This window comes from Gekko japonicus, unplaced genomic scaffold (assembly GCF_001447785.1).
Source record: "Gekko japonicus isolate JY-2015 unplaced genomic scaffold, Gekko_japonicus_V1.1 scaffold1175, whole genome shotgun sequence".
Classification (NCBI taxonomy): domain Eukaryota; kingdom Metazoa; phylum Chordata; class Lepidosauria; order Squamata; family Gekkonidae; genus Gekko; species Gekko japonicus.
In genome coordinates, this window is record NW_015163123.1 from 428268 (window position 1) to 441222 (window position 12955).

Below are 12955 nucleotides of genomic sequence, written 5' to 3' on the forward strand. Positions count from 1 at the left end.
CGCTAAGTGACTCGAGGAAATTTCCCAGAATGTCTTCCAGGAGGGCTCCCAGGATGCACCTGGTTGTCCCAGGCTCCACGTGTGGGACCTGGGCGGACCAGGTCAAAAGTGGTAGAGTGATGTAAACTGGGTGGAGTCAGAGGTTTAATAAAAGCGCTTGCTCCCAAGAGGGAGGGTTTCTTGGTGTTGGTCCTTGGAAGAGGACAGACTGCTGAACTCTGTTCTGCAGGCCCGGAGCCATCTTTAACCATGTGGTTCGGCCCACTGAATGCAGGGAGCCTGAGGTAATGGGACATCTTTAGAACCTTTCACAACTGTATAAGTTTGTATGTACCTACACTGATTGTGACATCTAGTTTGAGTAAGTTTTAGAACCAGCGAAAGAAGGATGTGTTTATAACCAACTTTTCTTTGTTCTTACGTGTGCTGATCTATTGTTGTGATTAAGGGTGCTTGAACTTACTTTCTTTTTAATAAATCCTTTTTAATATTGGATGTGACCCTAAGTTTCTGTACCACATAGTCCTTCAACCACTTGGATAATTTCCCAGATTGGGAGGGAATCAGTCAAGGCACCCGTTGCCAACCCTCCAGGGGAAAACCCAAAGTTGTACTTGGTCCCTGTGATAACCAGGCACTGGGTAGCGGGAGACCTTGAGGCCAGGCCTCAGAACTTGGAAGGGGGATTGAGAGTCCTGTTCCTCTCATTCAGGACCCCTAAATTGAGCAGGTGGTAGCAGTGCATCCTAGTAGCAGGAAGTGGAATAGCACCCTACAGGAAACTGAGGGGACAGGCAGAACAGGGTCTGTAAGTCAGAGCAGGCCTGTTCCATCACATGAGGTTTCAGATTTGATTTCAACACACGGCTTCATGGAAGAAGGGGGACATCTGGAAAGGTCCTGGAGAACTTGGATGCAGTCCAGTTGCTAATTCATGGGAGTACAATGTAGGATAATTGGTATTATCTCTTTTAACTCTAAGACAAAGATAAAATCTAAGACAAAGATAAAGTACTATCTATTGGTTAGATTCCTGGTACAAATAACAAATAGTGATTCCTTGGTGAAACTGAAGAAGGTACAGTAGAGTCCTTGGGGGGGTGGGTGTATGTCCAATGTTCCCTCTAAACTGAGTTAGTGTGAACTAGCTCACTTTTTTAGCCTCCAGCTCACACATTTTTGTCTTAGCTCAGGAAGGATGGCTCCAGAGCAAACTAATTTATGCAGTAGCCAAATAACTCGCTCACAACTTTAATCCCAGTAGCTCACAAAGTTGAATTTTTGCTCACAAGACTCCACAGCTTAGAGGGAGCATTGCATATGTCTCTCCGCCCTGTTTTGCGTTTTCATAAATATGGTTTAAAGGATTTCAGGAAGCTGGGATGGGATGTATGGAAGATTCCTTCCCATATGTTCTGTGTTAGTTTTGTCAATAATCTGCTCACGTTGTTTTAGACTTATAACTAGAAATGCACAAATATGATTTTTAAAAAATGTTCTTATAATTTTTGTGCAAGGTCAGGAAGATATTTTTGTCCTGGCTAGTTTCTTTGGCATATTTTCCACTTCTGTTTCTTTTATACCATTTTTGTATAATAGATGCAAAAACAGGTGTCCAGTTTAAATAGCAATATTTTAAATAAAATTTTCTTGATATGGTCGGGAAAAAGACTGACCACACTTTTGTGCTGAACACCCAAGGTGACTTAAAACTTTGGGATCAAACTGTAACTGTCATGAAATTTGGTCACATCTCCACTTGGAATCCTTATCTATAGAAAGTCATATCTAAAAGAAAACATACCGTACTTGAAAAGTATTCTAACAAAGTCTCCCTTTTAAAAAGTTGACAATTACAACAAGGGTTAAAGATTTGCACCAAGGCTCCTAGAGACTGGAATATTGATCCCTCCACTACTTATTGCTGAGAGTGGAATTTAACATAATTTCCCTACATTTGGAATGATTATGACTACTTAGTTCAACAGTTAGATTCTAGTCCAGTAAGGTGCTACTGGACTCAAATCTGTTTTTGTTACGATCTCAAATTAATTAAGTGCAATCACAAAATCAATACTAATTCTAAATTAATTCTATTACCCCTTTTGTTTTGTCAATGTAATATAAAATTACCGAGAGTGGGTAACTTTTTAAGAGATTCAAAATACTTTAAAATTCTAAGAAAATGTTTTAATACTTGACTAACTGCTAATCAGAGTAAATGTGGAAATGTGGATCATGTGGGAAAATGCATTTTAATTTTTGGTTTGGGCTCTGTAAAACTCCCACATGGTTTAGATGTTTTTCTCAATTAGCAGAAGACAGGGAGGAAGTAGGAAGTCAAATCACTCCCAAGCATTGGTAATCTTGCCAATAGGTCTAGCAAATCCCAACCACCAAAGCTTTTGCAAATGCAAATGGCTCTCTGGCTGAAGACAATGAAATGCCCAGCTCACACCTTGACCAGCATCTGACAACTAGAAAGACACAGACTTGGGAGTGCAAAGGGCTAGATGGCATCTTCCTGGAGATTTCAAGGAAGGATTCTTTTGACCTACGAGGAGGTGGGAAAGCAGATTAAGTGAACATCCCTTGGCATAGAGGGAGAGGGGCCCATTTTTGTTGATTCTGTATGGAGGAAGGAGCTCTCACGCCTGGGCTCCATCTTGATACTGCCATTGCCACATGGAGAAGACAAAGGGCTAACAGCCTGAACAAAGACACCAATGTAACAGGAAGCTTTTAGAACACTGTAACTGCTAACCTTAAAAAGTCTGCTTTAGAATAAGACCAGCTAGGGCATGTATAGCGTGGAAGAAGAATGCATGTTTACTCATTTTCTTTGTCCTCCTTGTCAATCTGTTGATGTGTAGAATATGTGTGTAGCCTTTTTACTTTTAATAAATTCTTTATTATTTCAAATGTTGGTAGTTGTTTTCCGTACCACATATTTCTCCTACCATTCAAACATGCTATTTAAAAGGGTGCCAAGTGAAGGGAGGCAGTTAGTTAATAGAATGCTAATTCCTTGGATTAGGCAAGTGTAGTAAGCCATCCCCATGGTAACCAGTTGCTAGGTAGCAGGAGACACAGGAACAAGGTGGAGCCTTAAATCAGCACTATAGAGGGGAAGCTTTGAGTGTTACCCCCTCTAGGCAGGTAATTCCTAAGAGGACCATCTGGTGGCAGCATCCCAAAAGACAAGCAAGAGTTGGGTGGACCAGGAGAGTGTATATTGCAGAATAGACACTTGGAATAGTCACTGGTGCCAAGACACCTGAAAGGGGTGGAACAGAGTGGCACTCATGGGTTAGTAGGGTTGGTTCTGCCGCAGACCACAGAAAACCTGAACACCTGGAGTGCAATCTTGATCTGACCTTCTCCAGTCTAAGACCACTGAAATCAATGGGCTCTGACTGGAGTAATTCTACTTAGGATTTCTCTATGGGTGAAAAATTTTGCCCCTGCATATATCATCTCTGCAGTACGTAAGAACCATTTTAGATTACACGAAGAGCAAAACTGGATATGGTACATGAGAGGCATGATGGGAAGAAGGGAAAGTGAACCATGCAGGGGCACAACAGGCAGTAACTGCACACACCAGACTTTACTGAAATGATGGGGAAACAAAAGCAAACTCTTGACAGCATAAACTGCTTTATTATCATACAATGTTGGCAATCAGAAAATTCACATTTCAAATAGTTGGAAGCATTTTATTCAACAAGTCCAATATAGGGAGGAAAGGAATTAATACTCTAAGCAAGGAGCCACATAGTCAAAATGCAGAAACCACAGTCATGGAAAATACAGCTTTTAATTACACATAAAAATTATATATATATTTATATATATTTAGAATAAAACTTGAATCCTGAACCAGTAATTTAAAAAAAGCTATTATGCACAATAGAAGTCACAGACAGTACTTGTTTAAAAAGTGTTTTATCAGCATCAACCAAAGTATTGGTAGGTTACTCTCCCAGCAGAGTTAGTAATACATTTTTATCTACTCTGGATTTAGTCAGGGATTGTGTTTATTTGCAAGTTTGCCACCTAGATCTCCATTTGTGTCTAACGTTATTAATGTTAACACCAATTCACACACCCACAATCACACTCCACTCACGAACAATTGCAATTTTAGTTTTGCTTTGCACAACATGTGACTTGTTGCAAGAAAGGCAGTCAATCCAAGAGGTGAATGAGCCATCACAGAATAATTTCACATGGTTTTTAACCAACAGCACCAACTCCTTTCTCCATCGACACCATTCACACCATCAAGCTAAACTTCATTAAGACTGCATTCAGATATTATGAAAAACTGTGGTTTGATTAAATCCCAGATAGCTGAGACACTTGAACGCACACTGGTTAAAAAAAATAATCATGGTTTGTTAGTTGGCACCAAATCAGGATTTCAAATTAGGGTTTATAGCTGGTTTGCTAACTACAAATTGCAGTAATTGTGGTTTGTTATATTGTCTGAATACACAATTTGCAGTTGATAACCATAACACCTGCCACCATCTGGCTATAGAGCCAGTGGTATAAGGAAGATGGCCTCGTTGTGCAGAGGTGGAGACGAGGCAAGAAGCAGATATAACAGGGTGTATGAGCCGACCAGAATTTGTTGACTAACAAGAACTCGTTCATAAACCATAGTTAAACCAGCAATGCTCACTCACTGGCTCAGGAGCTACACATGGCTTTCCTGAGTCTCCGTGTGATACCTGCCCCATCTTTCAGGAAAGAAGAAGAGGAGGAGATTGGATTTATACCCCACCCTTCACTACCCGAAGAAGTCTCAGAGTGGCTTACAATCTCCTTTCCCTTCCCCTCCTCACACCAGACACCCTGTGAGGTAGGCTGGGCTGTGAGAGCTCTTTCAAGGACTCCTCTTGACAGAACAGCTCTGAGAGAACTGTGACTGACCCAAGGTCACGCCAGCTGGCTGCATGTGGAGGAGTGGGGAATCAAACCCGGTTCTCTCAGATTAGAGTCCACCACTCTTAACCACTACACCAAACTGGCTCTCAAGTGGGTAAAGCCCTTGCCCGGTGGGCCTTCTAGTTGGCAGGTGGTTCTCACCTTGAAACAGCCACTGCCAGAGGAATGGGTAAGCTGCAGAGCCTTCCTGAGGTGCTGGCCTCATGCTAGGAATGGAAGTAAATGTGGTCAATGGTAATTGTTCAAGTGGCTCTCAGCGAGCTACGGACTGTGCATCACTGGTTTAAACGAGCCACATCTATTGTGATGTCTGAATGAAGCCTCGCTATATCCCTGCATTTCCCAAACTTCTGATAGCTGAAAGAACACACGTAACAATAATAAACGGAAGTATGCCTCACTACACTAGTTTGGTGTAGTGGTGAAGTGCGCAGACTCTAATCTGGGAGAACCGGGTTTGATTCCCCACTCCTCCACTTGCACATGGCTGGATGACCTTGGGCAAGCCGTAGTTCTGATAAGCGCTGTCCTTGAAAAAGAGCATTGTCTGTCAAGAGCTCTCTCAGCCCCACCCACCTCACAGGGTGTCTGTTGTGGGGAGAGGAAGGGAAAGGAGTTTGTAAGCCGCTCTGAGACACCTTTGGGTAGTGAAGGGCGGGGCATAAATCCAATCTCTTCTTCTTCTTCTCACACCCTCATAGAAGCTGACCCTTGAGGTCTGCACGATTGGTTACAGGGGCAGCTTCCTCGAAGGGCAGGTAATCGATGCCAGCGTGGCATAGTTGTCAAAGTGGAGGAACAGGTCTTTGGAAAACTGGGTTCAAATCCTATTCTGCCACGGAAGCTTGCTGAGTGACCTTGGGATCATCAGAATCATAGAATCACAGAGTTGGAAGGGGCCACACAGGCCATCTAGTCAATGCAAGATCAGCCTAGAGCATCCCTGACAAGGGTTTGTCCAGCTGCTGCTTAATCCTCATGGTCTATCAGCCTAACCTACCTCACAGGGTGGTTCTTCTCAGGACAGAAGAGGGGAGAATGATAGAATAAAGCTGTTTCGGGTGACTCCATCAGAGAGAAAAGAGGGATGCAGATTTTTAGAAATAAAAATCCGGTTCAATTAAAATATGTCCATTTCTGTACTGAGAGCAGTTAAATGCCTCAAATACACACACTGCAAAGAAACAACAAAATTCCTTTGGCAGCTGCAGATTGGAGGATGGAATGGCCACATAAATTAACCGTGCAGAGACACAACAGGCAGCCTCCTCTGAGATTTTGGGCTCCTAGGAACACTTAATTAGGTAATTCCTCATGGCTTCACTAGGAGTTCTCATGCAGTAGAGTCGAGGAATCACAGGGGAAGCGTTTTCAGTGTTATCCATACTTGTATGAACTAGGGCTTGGAGGGACCAGTGCTTCCTGTGCTGAACAGCCGCTCTCTTATGGGGGGGGAAAGGGTTACTAAAACAGGCTGTCCAGAGCACACTAGTGGAAGGATTATGATGTTAGTGACAGGGAAACATGCACCCACCAGCCACAATTCCTAGAGCTATGGTTTAAATTTAAAGTGAATGCTGCCTGCATTGCATTTCATTGCTGATCATGTTGATTTAAAAGGAGGGGGGAAAACAACAACCAAAATATGTTAGTGACAAAAAAAGGCATTTTTAACATAATCTCTGAAGTGCACATCCGCCTCCATTAATCAAACGTACTTTAAACAAAGGTATTAAAGCAACAGAAACGCAAAACGGTAGCACTCTTCTCTCCATTGCATTAAAAAAAAGATGAATAAGAATTTTCTGCTGCTCAAGATTTGTAAATCAGTGAGCTTCTAAGGGCATAAAAAGGAAGGAAGGAAGCACTCTCCGACATTTTCTGATCCATACTTTAAAAAAAAACAAAAAAACCACAATTGCTTAACTCCAAAACTCACATTGAGTTCTAGAAACCAGTTTTAAATATCAAACAGTTTTGGTTACAATGATATTTGTTCATATCCTTCAAATGACAAACAAAAACCGATGAGTCCATTCTCACCATGGACAACTTCTTCAAACCAGAATAAGCATTGTGGGATGCTCTGGAACCTACTTGGGTGTATTAACTCCCCGTTTTTGCAAAAGATGGATTCCTGGCACACACCAGCAAGTCACCTCCCTAGAGAAATATTTCAGTGAGGTTGTAAACATTGCACAACACAGATAAAACACACACACACACACAGACTGAGAAATACAATTTTTTTTACAACACTATACAATGTTTTCACTGGCTGATGAACTTTTTTTTTTAACCTAACGGTTTATTACTGATCTTTCGTTGTGTACACCTGTTCTACTGTTTAAAAGGCACCGGTTGGTTAGGAAAGAAAAGGCAGCAAAGGCCCCGATCACATGCAGAAGTTGCCGCGGGATACGCATGGATGCTGGGCGGGTTTTACGGGCGCGATCAAACGGGCACATCTGGCAAGTGTCGCGCACCCATAGCCAACCCGTCACGTCCGGCCGAAGATCCGGAGTTAAAAGGTACCTGTGAAACTCCACTATCAAAAGCTTGAGACAGGCCGTAGATGGACCTCCTCCGTCTGATCGCTCCAGCGAGCTCTTCTTGCTGTGTTGAAGTGCGCAGGAAACACGCGCCGCCAGAAACAACCCCGGTCCGCTGCCGCAGCATCAGATCAGGTAGTGCCACATTAAATTGCGGCAGCAGAAATAGCCACGCCTCCCCCCCCCCCCCCCGTTGCAAAAACACCCCGCCCCCCCCCCCCCCCCGGTGTTATCTGGCCCGTGTGATCGGGGCCAAAGTTCCAATTTCTCCCTCTCTTACTTCAGCATTAAAAACAAACAAACTGTTAGTTGCTTTTCGTAGATCCCTACTTTATTCATCATTTAGGAGAACATTTCCAAATCACCCTAAGAAAGTTATGTCAAGAGAACCAAACTATCAATATGCCCCAAGGAGATTTGCTGCTGCCGGTGTGAGCTTCAGAATTCGTAACTGTTCATTCTTTCCCAATTTCTGACCACAGAGACCCCACTCCTGTTTAGCACAGAACTTTCAGAGGTTCAAAAACCTTGGTGAGCGAGGCCAGCATTAGTCTCCTCAGGTTGCTTGCACGTGAGAAGTTAAGGCAGGGATAGGAATGGCTGGCCAAAGGCCACCTTGTGAGTTCATGCTAGAGGGAAGATTGGAGCAAAAAAAGCAAGCAACAACTGCCACAGTGGGAGAATTAATTTTAATATTATAGTACATGCTCAGGGCTATTTTTGGGCAGGAACGCACAGGAACTGAGTTCTGGCTGGCTCCTGAGTTGGCCACACCCAGCAGGAACTCATTAGCATAATAGGCCACACCCAACAGCAGAAACACATTAGAATGGGCTACATTAGGGGTCTGTGGCCTAACATGCAAAGGAGTTCCTGCTACAAAAAAAACCTCTGGGTTTTGACAACAAAGTAAACAGAATATGAAGCAAAAGGTGGGTGTGGCTTGGATGACCACACTTCTGGCAACATGGGGGTGCGGCCTAATATGCTAATGTGCTGTGCTGTCAAGGGTATGGCCTAACATGAGTGTCTGCTGTTGGGTGTGGCCTATTATGCTAATGAGTTCCTGCTGGGCTTTTTCTACAAAAAAAGCCCTGTCATCCTTGAATGCTTGACTTTTGAAATGCTTCTTTTCCTTATATGCTCAGTTTGTTCTGTCTTTTAAAAGTACGTTTGTCAATTAACTTTTACGGTTTTTATTCATTCTTATATTTCAGATACCGTTGGGTGAAGTGTACACGGAACACCGAGAGGGTCTCAGAGTGAATTAAAATTAATTCTCCCACTGCATGAATCATCATCTTGTTTTATGCTCCACACTGGATGCCGCCCTCTTCCTCTTGCTAGTACACTGGAGACAAGATTCGAATCCAGACGTTCGAAATCATAGCCTCAGCCACTATAGGACACCAGCTCCCAAAGCATGTACGGAGCTCCATCTAGCTGCCCTCTAGTAACAGGAATGCTTTGCACGGAGCATCCTGAATTTCTGAGATCATAACGGGTCACGGATGACCAGGGGTCATTTCGTAGAAAAAGAGCTAGGGGAACTCATTAGCATAACTCATTAGCATATGCCACACCCCCTGACATCACCGGAAGTGTGTCATAAGGCCACACACCCCGCCCCCAACGGTCCCAGCCGCCGGCGGCCTTGCAGCTCCACTGCCGAGCCCCATGAGGGGCCCGGCGGTGGACCTGCAAGGCCGGTGGGAGTGCAAGGAAGCCCCGCGAAGGCCCTCCCTGGCCCCAGGCAGGCAGGGGTGGGGAGAGGCAGGGAGGAAGCAACTTACCCGCCCTCTTCTCCTGCCTCCTCCTGGCTGAATGAGGGCCGGAAGCGGGGCGGCCGGAAGCGGGGGGCGGGGCTTCGTCATGTGCCCCGCCCCCCGTACCTCACCCGGGGAACTGCGATCCCCCGCGTTCCCCCCCCGAAATGACCTCTGCGGATGACAATGTGTAATTTCCCGGTGCTCAGGGCCAAGGCCTCTGACCCCAATGATTTCCCAGGTGAATTGATCTACTCTGCAATCGCTTGCCCTCCACGGATTCACAGGCAAGATGGGGTTCATTCTTGTTGTGGAAAGATACATTTAAAAACCTAGTCTGGAACCCATACAGGGTGTTAAAAGGAAGGCTGCGCACCACATGGCGTTCACCTGGAAGATTAGACAAGCATGCGCGTGTGCCAGAGGCAAAAGGCATCTATTTCCCACTCAGAGATTTCACATATGGAGATGCAGAAGGAAGCAGAGCCCTTAAGACAGGCAATGCTGAAAGCACGTGCTAGCCACATTTTAACCGGGTATCCCTAAGATGCAAACATCTGGGACAAAAGAGGCACAGGGACAGGAAACAACGTTAAGCCGAAAAAAGGTACTGCCCCTGGTTATTAGGGACCGCTTGGCCATATGTTGTAGCCAGCTGAATTAAAATTTGGGGATCGTTCTGCTTTTATTCTAACAGTAATCCTTTTGGGGGTGCAGGAGTCTGTCCTGTCTCTGCATGAGTCACTGTTCTGAGTGTGCCTGCCGAGAATTCCAGAGCGGAGAGTCATGCAGATGTCCAACAGGCAGGCCTCTCCGATTCTGCTGCATCTGGAGCGATTGGATGATGGCACAGGAATGAATTATTTATCATGGTCCAAGACAAACGATAAGAGACGGGAGGCAGAGAAAGGTGGAATCAACCCTCCCCCTCCAACAGAAGGCAAAACAGCTCCGTGAATAATGCAGAAGCTGCATCCTAGAAAATTACAGGCAGCTCTTTTGGGAAGCACATTTTGGGAATTATTTCTCTGTACGCACAGTGGATCCTGCCAACCTAGCAGTTCGAAAGCAAGAATTTGCAAGTAGATAAATAGGTACCACTTCGGTGGGAAGATAACAGCGTTCCGTGCGCCTTGCTGTTTAGTCATGCTGGCCACATGACCACAGAAAACGTCTTTGGACAGCGCTGGCTCTTCGGCTTTGAAACGGAGATGAGCACCGCAACCCTAGAGTCGGACTCGACTGGCTTTCAAGCAAGGGAACCTTTACCTTTACCATTTTTATGCACAGTGGAAGGGCGTGTGTGAAGTGTGGTTTCCTACGTGCAAAGACGCTCCTGTATGCACAGAAGAACCACTGGATCCAGACAAAGTTTATACACTGATCCTGTCTATCTGAGCCATGCGACACATACAAAGCAGGCCGGCAGCTGTGGATCGATAAGCGGGAGGATCTCCTGCTGCTAATAAATGGGGACTCATAAAAGCCAGAGGCTGTTGTCTGAATTGGGACCCATTTGCCTCTCCTTGAGCTTAAGACAAATGGTGTGTTTATTAACATAGTTCAGGGGTCCCAAGTTGCCCGCCAGCACCCAGCTTGGCACCCACCCAAGTGTTCTTAGAAAGTGGGTGCGGCAAGATCAGGCACTCGCCCCACAGCAGTGTTCCCTCTAAGCTGAGTTAGTGTGAGTTGGCTTACAGCTTTTTTAGCCTCCAGCTCTCAGATTTTTGTCTTAGCTCAGGAAGAATGGGTGGCTCCAGAGCAAACTAACTTATGCAGTAGCCAAATCGCTCACTCACAACTTTAATGCCAGTAGCTCACAAGGTAGAACTTTTGCTCACAGGACTCCACAGCTTAGAGGGAACATCGCGCCAACAGGGCTTCTGATTTGCCACTGGAGAGCCAATTAGCTGGGCCAATTAAAATAAGGTTGTCTCAGTGGCGGTTGCCCCCACAGTGTTGGTTTTCTTCCCTCTGGTTCCTCTTTTCGAGTGTAAACTAACCCCCTTTCCCTCTGAACTTGGGACTTTCTCTGTGTGGGGGGCTCTGCACCCTGAAGCACCCCTTTTGTGGTTCACTCCGCCTCCTGGGGCAGCCATTTTGTGGCTGGGCCCACCACCCTGTGCCAGAATTCCAAAGGTGCCCGAGGGCTCATAGAGATTGCAGACCCCCCAGCTGGTCAAGGCAATAAAGGCACAGCAAAGACCACGGCTGCTCCCAGATGTCAACACATTTTGCTTTTTCCTTCCCTTCTCAAATGAAGTTTTGTTCTGAGGGGTCAGAATCAGCTGGTTACATTTACACCGAGTTGCCAACCACCAGGTGGGTGGCTGGAGATCAATTCCCTTGCAGAAAATGGTTGCTTTGGAAGGTGGACTCTATCGCATTATACCCCACAGTAGTAGTAGGAGGAGATTGGATTTATACCCTGCCTTTCACTACCCGAAGGAGTCTCAGAGCGGCTTACAGACTCCTCTCCCTTCCCCTCCCCACAACAGACACCCTGTGAGGTCGGTGGGGCTGAGAGAGCTCTGACAGAAACTGCCCTTGAGTCAACAGCTCTGAGAGAACTTGTGACTGACCCAAGGTCACACCAGCAGCTGCCATGTGGAGGAGTGGGGAAATCAAACCCGGTTATCACAGATTAGAGTCCGCACTCCTAACCACTGCACCCAACTGGCTCTCGGTCCTTCCCCTCCCCAAATCCGGCCCTCCTCAGGCTCCACCCCGAAATCTCCGGGTATTTCCGGACCTGGAGCTGGCAACCAGCACACCACGTCACCGCCTACAATTCACAAAAGCCTGCTCCAACAAAATCAGCTGCTCCCCCACCCCCACCCCCGGTTTCACCATTTGAGGGATGAGAGGTCTGTTAACATGAAAAGAGGCCTCCTCCCCATCGCTCTTTCCGCCCAGTGTTCTTGTGCTCCGGCATCAAATGTGCATTTTGAGATAAGTGGCTTAGCTCCTCTAATCCCCGCCAGCGTACACGGTGAGACGCATGCCGGAGGGCCTTAACTGACCACATGCGGGCGGGCCCTTCACGCACCACGGGGCTGAGCCCCGCGTTGCTATAGATTTCCTTTTAAAGAGTCGAAACTAATACTTATTGCTTCAAGAGGTGCTGTTTTAACGGGTCAGATGATCTCAGGAAAGCAGGATCTGTTTTCAAACGTGACCGTTAAGCGCTCGGGACTAGACAAGAGCACCATTGATGGAGGGGGGAGGATTCGCCGCCTCTTTGCTTGGGGTTCAGACCAACCGTCCTCAGCCGCGCCCGCCCATCCGCTCGACAGACTGCATCCGTTGTTCTAAGCAGGGCTCTTTTTTTGTAGAAAAAGCCCAGCAGGAACTCATTAGCATAATAGGCCACACCCAACAACAGAAACTCGTTAGCATATCCAGCCACACCCATGAGAGCATAGCTCATTAGCACCTTAGGCCGCACCCCCATGTTACCTGAAGTGTGGTTATCCAGCCACACCCACCTTTTGCTTGTTATTCTGTTTACCTTGTTTGTTGTCAAAACCCAGGGCCTTTTTTGTAGCAGGGACTCCTTTGCATGTTAGGCCACACACCCCTAACGTAGCCAATCCTAATGAGTTTCTGCTCTTGGGTGTGGCCTATTATGCTAATGAGTTCCTGCTGGGCGTGGCCAACTAGGGAGCCAGCCGGAACCGG